At 41.0% G+C, this 8,102-nt stretch overlaps 1 long non-coding RNA gene across 1 annotated transcript; it reads left to right on the top strand.

The window, feature by feature from the left end:
* Positions 1 to 189: 189 nt before the first annotated feature.
* Positions 190 to 6,651, top strand: LOC102205983 (uncharacterized). The gene is made up of 4 exons (XR_312376.2): positions 190 to 331; positions 811 to 906; positions 1,782 to 1,880; positions 6,607 to 6,651. It is a non-coding gene; the product is annotated as an uncharacterized LOC102205983 (long non-coding RNA).
* The last annotated feature ends 1,451 nt before the right edge of the window (positions 6,652 to 8,102 follow it).

Genomic DNA, 8,102 nt, shown 5'->3' with positions numbered 1-8,102 from the left:
CAAGTGTGACATCAGCGGTCATGGAGAGTCTCCATCCAGCTGGATCACTGTCACAGGTGACACACTCACCTGTCTGTGTTTCTGCAGCTTTCAACATTCACAATGTGACGACAACTTAATGACTGTGTTTGCTTTATTTTAGACAGAAACACAACCACACCTCCACCTACATCCACACCTCCACCTACATCCACCTCTCCTCCTGCCTCCATCGCTAGCCCTGGTTCCCCTCTCATACCTGTGTTGTCATGTGTTGGATCAGTCTGTGCTGTGGTTCTACTGGTGTTACTGGTTCTGCTGGTGAAACAATGTGTTCACAGAAAACCTGAAGGTGAGAATCAAACTTCCTGCACTTTTATGTGTGCGGTTGTTACTTGATGCATGCTTGCATGTTACTTGACTCATTTTTAGAAATAAGCCCAATCTAGTCTTTCCAAACACGGTAGTGTTGCCAATCCCATTGGGGTCATACAAAGAGATAAAAAGCATCAGAGGATGTCTCTGTGTCGGTCATACAGAGATAACTCAGGAAAAGCAGAGTTAAGGAATGTATAAATGTCCTCTTACTTATGAGCAAACACGTGTATCCACTACAAAGGGGTTACCACCACCTAAACAGTGGATATAGGGTATGTGAGCAATATGTCTCTGCACTGTGCTGCATGGAGCTCAGTTTATCGATTACTTACCTCTCTGAAAATGTGACATTGCAGCCATGGAGTTTTCAGTTTGTGCAGTAACAAATTTCTTAAATGTAATCTCTGTTTAGATATTTAATTGAACAATTTTTTTTATGTTGGATCATTTCAGCAGATCAAGAAGAAACCGAAGATGACATCATCACTCATGTCAAGTACAACATCAAAACATCCAGTCATCAACAACAACCAATCAGACGAAGCAGAGGTAATGTTGTGTTTTCTTCATGGTGAGGTTCAGACAGTTTTAGCTTCTTGTTATCGTAGTAAAGATGGGGGTCATTTTACTTGTTGTTTTGTTGGATTACTGCGTTGGACAATATGGTTGTCTGTGGTGACTGATTCACCTTTGGAGCCTCATGTGGACATTAGAGTAATTGCATTTCTTGTCAGTTTTTTTCATGTCTGGAAGTTTGTTTGGTTTGTTTGATAGTTTGATTAAACTTTATAGCACCGAACCTCACCCATATGTGGACAAGTTTTACCAGTTTGGCTGCTAAATGGTTAAATTTGCTTCTAAGGACTTTGGTGTCGACTGAAGCAGTCGACAAACACACGGAGCAGCAACAGCGGCCAAGCCGAACACAGGCGCCATGTTGCGTGTCAACCTCCGTGACATCTCAATGATTCTGAATAAAGAGGCAGACTGAACAGAGAACCTCCAAATGCCAAGAAATGTTGCACAGAGAGAAAAAAAGCTGCAGAGAATCAGCGGAAAGCAGTTTTGCCCAGACGTCTTGCTTATTAGCATGTTCAGAGGTACCGAATCCCTCTGTGTGTGGGTCATACAGAGAGAGGCAGAACGCAGGCAAAACAGCACTAAGACATGTAGAAATTACCTCTTCTCAATGTCCAAACACAGGTCTCCACTACAAAGGGGTTACAATCTTACAACCAAACATGTACAGTGCATGCTGGCTAAGTCTGAGCACCATGCTCGATGAAAATCTCCATTTACCAAGTAACTCTGTGATGTCCAAATTGTGGGGATGGAGCACAAGCACAGTGTCTGTGCTTTCTTAAATGTAATCTCTGTTTAGATATCTAATTGAACAGTTTTTTTTTAATGTTGGATCATTTCAGCAGATCAAGAGGAAACTGGAGAAGATGACATCCTGACTCATGTCAAGTACAACATCAAAGCATCCAGTCATCAAAAACAACCAGACAGACGAAGCACAGGTAATGTTGCGTTTTCTTCATGGGGGTGGGGAGGTCAAAGATGAGGGTCAGACAGTTTCAGCTCATTGTTATCATAGTAAAGATGATGGTCCGTGTACTTGTTGTTTTACTGCACTGGACAACGTGGTTGTCTGTGGGAACCAATTCGCTTTTGGAGCCTCAAGTGGACATTAGAGTAATTGCACTTTTTTTCAGTTCATTTTTTGGCTCTGGCAGTGTCACGGTTCTGGGTCAAATTGACCCAACATTTCGAGTTCTCATGTTTTGGTTTGATTTTGTATTTTTAGTTATTTTCTTGATCTATTGTCAGGAGATGATGATGATGATGATGATGGTGATGATTAGTATTATTTAGTATGTTCCAGCTTATTCTGGTTTAGGTTTAGTTCTGCCCGTTTAAAGTCTGTGTTTCTTAGTCTCCGTCTTTGTGTATTGTTTCCTGTTTTATTTTGCCTTTGCTCAGTGTCGCATCGTACGCTCACGTTAACTGTGTTCTGTCTGCCTGCTTAGTTCGGTTTTGGATTCTCAGTTTAGTGAAGTTCCTGTTCTGTTGCTATCAGCAATAAAGTCTTGTTGAGTTTACGTTTGCCTCCGAGTCCTGGATTTTGGGTCCTTTCTCCCTGCCTGCCTGCACACAGCCAATTTCTGTTTGGTTTGTTTGATATTTTGATTAAGCTTAAAGCACAGAGCTTAGCCCATATTTAAGACAGGTATTACCAGTTTGGCTGCTGAGTGGTTAAATTTGCTTCTGTGGACTTTGGTGAAGGTTTACAGTGGGAACATTTATGCAACATGGTGGTGGTATTTAAAAAACATAACATCGAGATCAGGTGCTCATGGTGGTGTGGCCACAAGTATATGTGACCAAGTGGTCAACAAGGGTTATATCAAAATAATACAATGACAATGCCACCAAGGGGTACTTCACCCCCAGTTAATATAAAATCTTCTTAAAAACTAGAAAAGACACAGGTTTAAGGACTCAACACCGAGGCAGATTGGCTCCGATATCAATATGTCATTTATTTGTATTTATCACAATTAAACAACAGATAAAAAAGATGAAATCTGACTGTGGCACAGCATATTTTAACAGTGTCCTGGATTACATAAAACCATACATTGAACTGGACTTACCAGTAGCTGAAAACCACACAAAAATCAAGCTTACACCCCAGGTGCTGTACAGCAAAGGAAGTGTGGAAAATAACCACCACCAAAGGTCCCACGGCTACTGGTGTGTCCTCAGTGCACTTTAATAAAAAAACACAACACAACAGTCATAAAGTTAAAAGTCAAAGAAAAACTCTAAAAGGAACCAAGCTTGTTGCGCACAGTCAGGAGACAGTGTACATTTGAATATTTAACCTGTCCACACTACACCGGTAGCACAGTGCTTGTTGCAGGCCTGATTCGAAGTTCGGGTGCGGTGAGGCTTAAAACTGTTGGCCGCTTCACTCAAGCTGAGCAATAAACAAAATATGTGCACTTTAGTTCCAGTTAGTACTCATGAGTCCAATGAGTTTGTTAGTGGGGCAATCAGAAACGGGCAGTTAGCAGTTAGTTCACCAGTAGTGAAGACAGTCAGGGGCAAGAAAACAGCAGGGTCCATCCGGGCAGAAACCTCTCTCTCCCTCTCCTTTGTCCGCTCTCTGGTATGTTGTATGCTCTGTCTATTGAACCGATGTTACATAATGTTAGGTGTTCTATGGCTGGTATGAGTTTAGCAGGTTTTAACATGCTTTTTAACCTATCTGCATATGCTGATGATGTTATTGTTTTTGTTAGAGCGAAGCTCTTGCAATAGGGGGTTGGCGCACTGGACTCCCGCAACTTCCAGGTGGTTTGAAGTGGAAAAGGGGTGGTTCTAAAGTATTTGGGTGTGTACTTGGGGGATGAGGATATGGTAAACAAGAACTGGGAAGGGGTGTTGGGGACAGTTGAGGGGAAATTAGGGAAGTGGAGATGGTTATTACCCCAGATGTCATATAGAGGGAGGGTTTAGATTATAAACTACCATGGCTGGGGCGACCATGGCTCAGGGGGTTGGGAAGCGTATCTGTAACCGGAACGTTGCCGGTTCGATCCCCAGGTTCTCTGTCCTGGTTGTTGTGTCCTTGGACAAGGCACTTTACCCTACTGCCTACTGGTGTTGGCCAGATGGGCCGATGGCGCGATATGGCAGCCTCGCTTCTATTAGTCTGCCCCAGGGCAGCTGTGGCTACAATTGTAGCTTTCCTTCACCAGTGTGAGAGTGAATGAGTAGTGGCATTGTAAAGCGCTTTGGGTGCCTTGAAAAGTGCTATATAAATCCAATCCGTTATTATTAAACAACTTAGTTGCTTCTGTATTGTGGCATTGATTAGCTTGTCTGGAGCCACAATAAGCCCTGGCTTATTGTCTAAACTTCAATCTCTGTTGACCAATTATTTTGGGGGATAACCGACACTGGATACCCCAGGCTGTGCTTTTTTTGCCCAAAGAGGAAGGTGGACACGGGCTGGTTCACCTGGAGAGCAGAACTGCTACTTTCAGATTGCAGTTTATTCAGAAGTACTTGATGGGAAGGGAAGAAGATGTTTTCTGGAAACCAGTAACTAGTGTTATTTTAAGACGAATAGCAAGCCCAACTCGGGCTTGGATGCTTCAATGTTTTTATTAAATTGTAATTTGATATGTTCTTTTGACATGCCACTGTTTTATAAGGGACTTTTCAAAGCTTGGACCATTTTCACATGGAAAAGACTGGAACCTACTTCTTCATTGTTTTGGCTTCTAGAGGAACCGTTGTTGTTTGGAGCCCGGCTGGATGCACATGATGGAACAGGACTTGCTTTTGCAAAAAGACTGCTTGAGTCAAAGGTTGTCAAACTAAGACAAATTGTGGAGGACCAGACCTTCAGAACACAGAAGCAGCAGCGTCTTTGGTTGGTGTGACATCTAATCGGATTATCAGGTGTATTCTGGACTCGTGGCTTAGACGGTTAACTGCATTTGAAAAGGAAATGCTGTTGGACTATTCCAGTGGATTGGAGATTCCTGATGAAAGGGATCCTTTTCCAGGATTGGGATTGAATATTGATTTTACAGGCATGGCAGGACCAATGCTTGTGAACCAAAAAGACTCAGATTTTCACATGTTGAGTGGAAAACTGTTATATAAATTGTCTGTGCAATGGTTAAATAAAAGGAAATTGAGTGGAAGAACAGATACTGTATGGAGAGAAGTTAAAAGTTGAGGATAGTAAAAAACCTCTATGATGCGTCTTTTATAAACCCCTTTTGAATAAGAGGTCAGGTGATCTACAATGGAGGATTTTGCACGGGGCCATTGCTGCTAATAGTTTTGTGTCCAAGGTTAAAAAAGGTGCAAGTGAATCGTGTCCATTTTGTCAGGAAACAGAAACCATTTTTCACATGTTTCTTGAATGTAAACACCTTGAACCACTGTTTGTTATGTTGGAGTCTGTCTTTGAAAATTGTGGAGTGGGTTGGTCTCCATTGGCATTTCTCTTTGGTGCTGGCTATACAAAAAAAGAGGCTTCAAAGTGGAAGCTGCTAAATTTTGTGGTGGGTCAAGCAAAAAAATTTTATATATAAAAGTAAAAAAGATAAGTGATAATTTTTTCAGAGGAAAGGATTGATACTACTTTCATTTTGCTGGTTAAATATAGAGTTAAAGCAGAGTTTCAGTTTTACTCGTTGATGAATAATTTAACAGACTTTCCTTCTCAGTGGTGTTTTAGGAATGTGGTATGTTCTGCTATAGATGGCCATTTGTACTTCAGATCTATGTTCATGTGACAGTTTTGTTTTTTGTTTTCTTTTCCCTTTGTGACAAAACTTGTGATGTCTTGATGTTTATTTATTGGTAAAAAGTGTGTTGTTAAAAATAAAAGTCTGTCTGTCTGTCTCTGTCTCTCCTGACATTGTCATCTTGGAAGATGTGCCATTAGGTAACGCAAAAAAATCCACTTATGTAAAAACTGGCTCTGACCTAATTTTTTTTAAATAATGGATTGGATTTATATAGCACTTTTCGACACCCTCAAAGCACTTTACAATCCCACTATTCATTCACTCTCACATTCACACACTGGTGGAGGCAAGCTACGGTTGTAGCCACAGCTTTCCTGGGTCAGACTGACAGAAGCAAGGCTGCCATATCGTGCCATCGGCCCATCTGGCCATCACCAGTAGGCAGTGGGTGAAGTGTCTTGCCCAAGGACACAATGACCGAGACTGTCCAAGCCAGGGCTTGAACCGGCAATCTTCCAGTTACAAGACAAACTGCCAACTCTTGAGCCACAATCGGCCACATAACTTTGCTAAAGCGACCCCAATCCTCAGTACACAGAAAACATGATGGTGTCACTTCAACAGTAGCTCTTTTTACGCTAATGTGCTCATTGTACAGGAAAATCTGGGCTTATCAGATCACATGACCTTTGTCCATATTGGTCCATGGTCCAATATTCAATTCCCTTAACAAACTAAAGCTTTCTTTTTTGATCAGCATCTCCAACAAATGGTTTTCACAGCTGTTTAGTCTCAACCATTGAGTTCTCTTTGCACTGTGCATGTGGAAAAGATTTCTTATTCAATATTAAAAATAACTCAGTCGTACTGTTAATTTTTTATGATCTGATTTTTTTTTCAGTGAGTCAGCATAACATTTCTATTCCAGTTGTTGTACCTGCAGTAATTTAAATGTTTTATTCTGCAGAGATTGATGCAGTTGCAGTGAGAAGGAGGAGCAAGGAGGTCCAGGTACAGCTGCTCTTTATCTTTATATTTGGACAAAGCCAAGCTAGCTGCTCATTCAGTTTCCAGCTATCACAAGATAAGCTAACCAAACCACATCATGACATAACCTCAGATCTTTGAATAATATCAGACTTTTCATCGCTCTGTCAGAAAAAAAGGTTTCATGGAAAGTTGACCGGTTTCTTTAAAAGAGAGATGGACAGGAGAATGTAAGGTTGGTTACGCGCTCACCTATCATAGGTACACTGATTCAACTGCTCATTAACACAGATATCAAATGACCAAATCACTCATTTGATTAGCTTATTTACTTTCCACGTGGTAGGCCCAACAGCCTACCTGACTATTGTTGTTGACCAAGCCCATCCCTTTATGACCAGAGTGGACCCGTCTTCTAATGGTTCCTGTGCACCACTGCTCACTGAAGCCAGAGCACAGTTTCTGTGTCTGCAGACTCACCACTGATCAGTACGGCTGCGCAGAAATGTTTTGTCAGGCTTTTTTTTTTAAATGACAAAGTCATTAAGTTGGTAGCAATGAGGTGATGTCATGGGCGTACATGGTATTCACTTAAAAGTCTTTTCTTTATTTAGTTGTTTTTGTCATGTGGTTGTGGGTTTCACCTATTGTCTGATGGAAAAGATGATTTGTTTGAATTTGACTGTGGCTAACCGATACACACCTCTGCTCCGCAACCACAGACTAAAATCAGCAGGGTCATCATTCAGTGGGGGCAAACTACAAAGAAAAGCTGCAGTGCATAATTTATTTGTGTTTGAGACTGAAGAAATTTTATTTCTTTTCATTAGTCCCTCAGAAACCGACCAATAATATCAATGCCATCATTCCAGCTTTTGATCAGCAGCATCATTTCTTTACATTGCATGCTAAACATAACTTAAAATGCTGCTGCTACTAACAAATTGTCTTTACATGTTTGCAATGTGCCACAAATGACATAGGCAAAAGTAGGAAGTACAAGTGATATATTTCCTTGTAAGCTAGGCCTTTATTTTATTGTTTGATGAACTATAAATGAACATGTGACTTATCCCAGAAATCTTTCAGGAACACATCACCTAAACCAGCACAGAGTTCCTCCTGTTAAACCTCCCAGTAACACTAGAAACGCACATGAATCACACTTACTGGTATAACCTGGTGTTACAGCAGAGCATCTTTAATAACGGCAACAATTTAACCTCTTAATGTCAACTAGGTCATCACTTACAGGCAGGGTTAGGGCTTAGTTCATTTTCTCGACATGCTAAATGTCCCAATTCAAATAATTTTTTATGTTAAATAGACAAAACTATTTTGTATTTCATCTGATCTCAGAACCGTCCAAGTAAGCATGAAATAGTTGCGAGGGAAAAGAACAAGATGAATTCCATCGGTCCCAGTGCAGAACCCTCTGGAACTCCAAAACTACACATAAAGAAAGCAAATGTGTTT

This window comes from Pundamilia nyererei, unplaced genomic scaffold, assembly GCF_000239375.1.
Source record: "Pundamilia nyererei isolate P.nyererei 1_Seehausen unplaced genomic scaffold, PunNye1.0 scaffold00507, whole genome shotgun sequence".
Lineage (NCBI taxonomy): Eukaryota > Metazoa > Chordata > Actinopteri > Cichliformes > Cichlidae > Pundamilia > Pundamilia nyererei.
The sequence above is the reverse complement of the archived record's forward strand: the minus strand, read 5'-3'. Positions and strand labels throughout refer to the sequence as shown.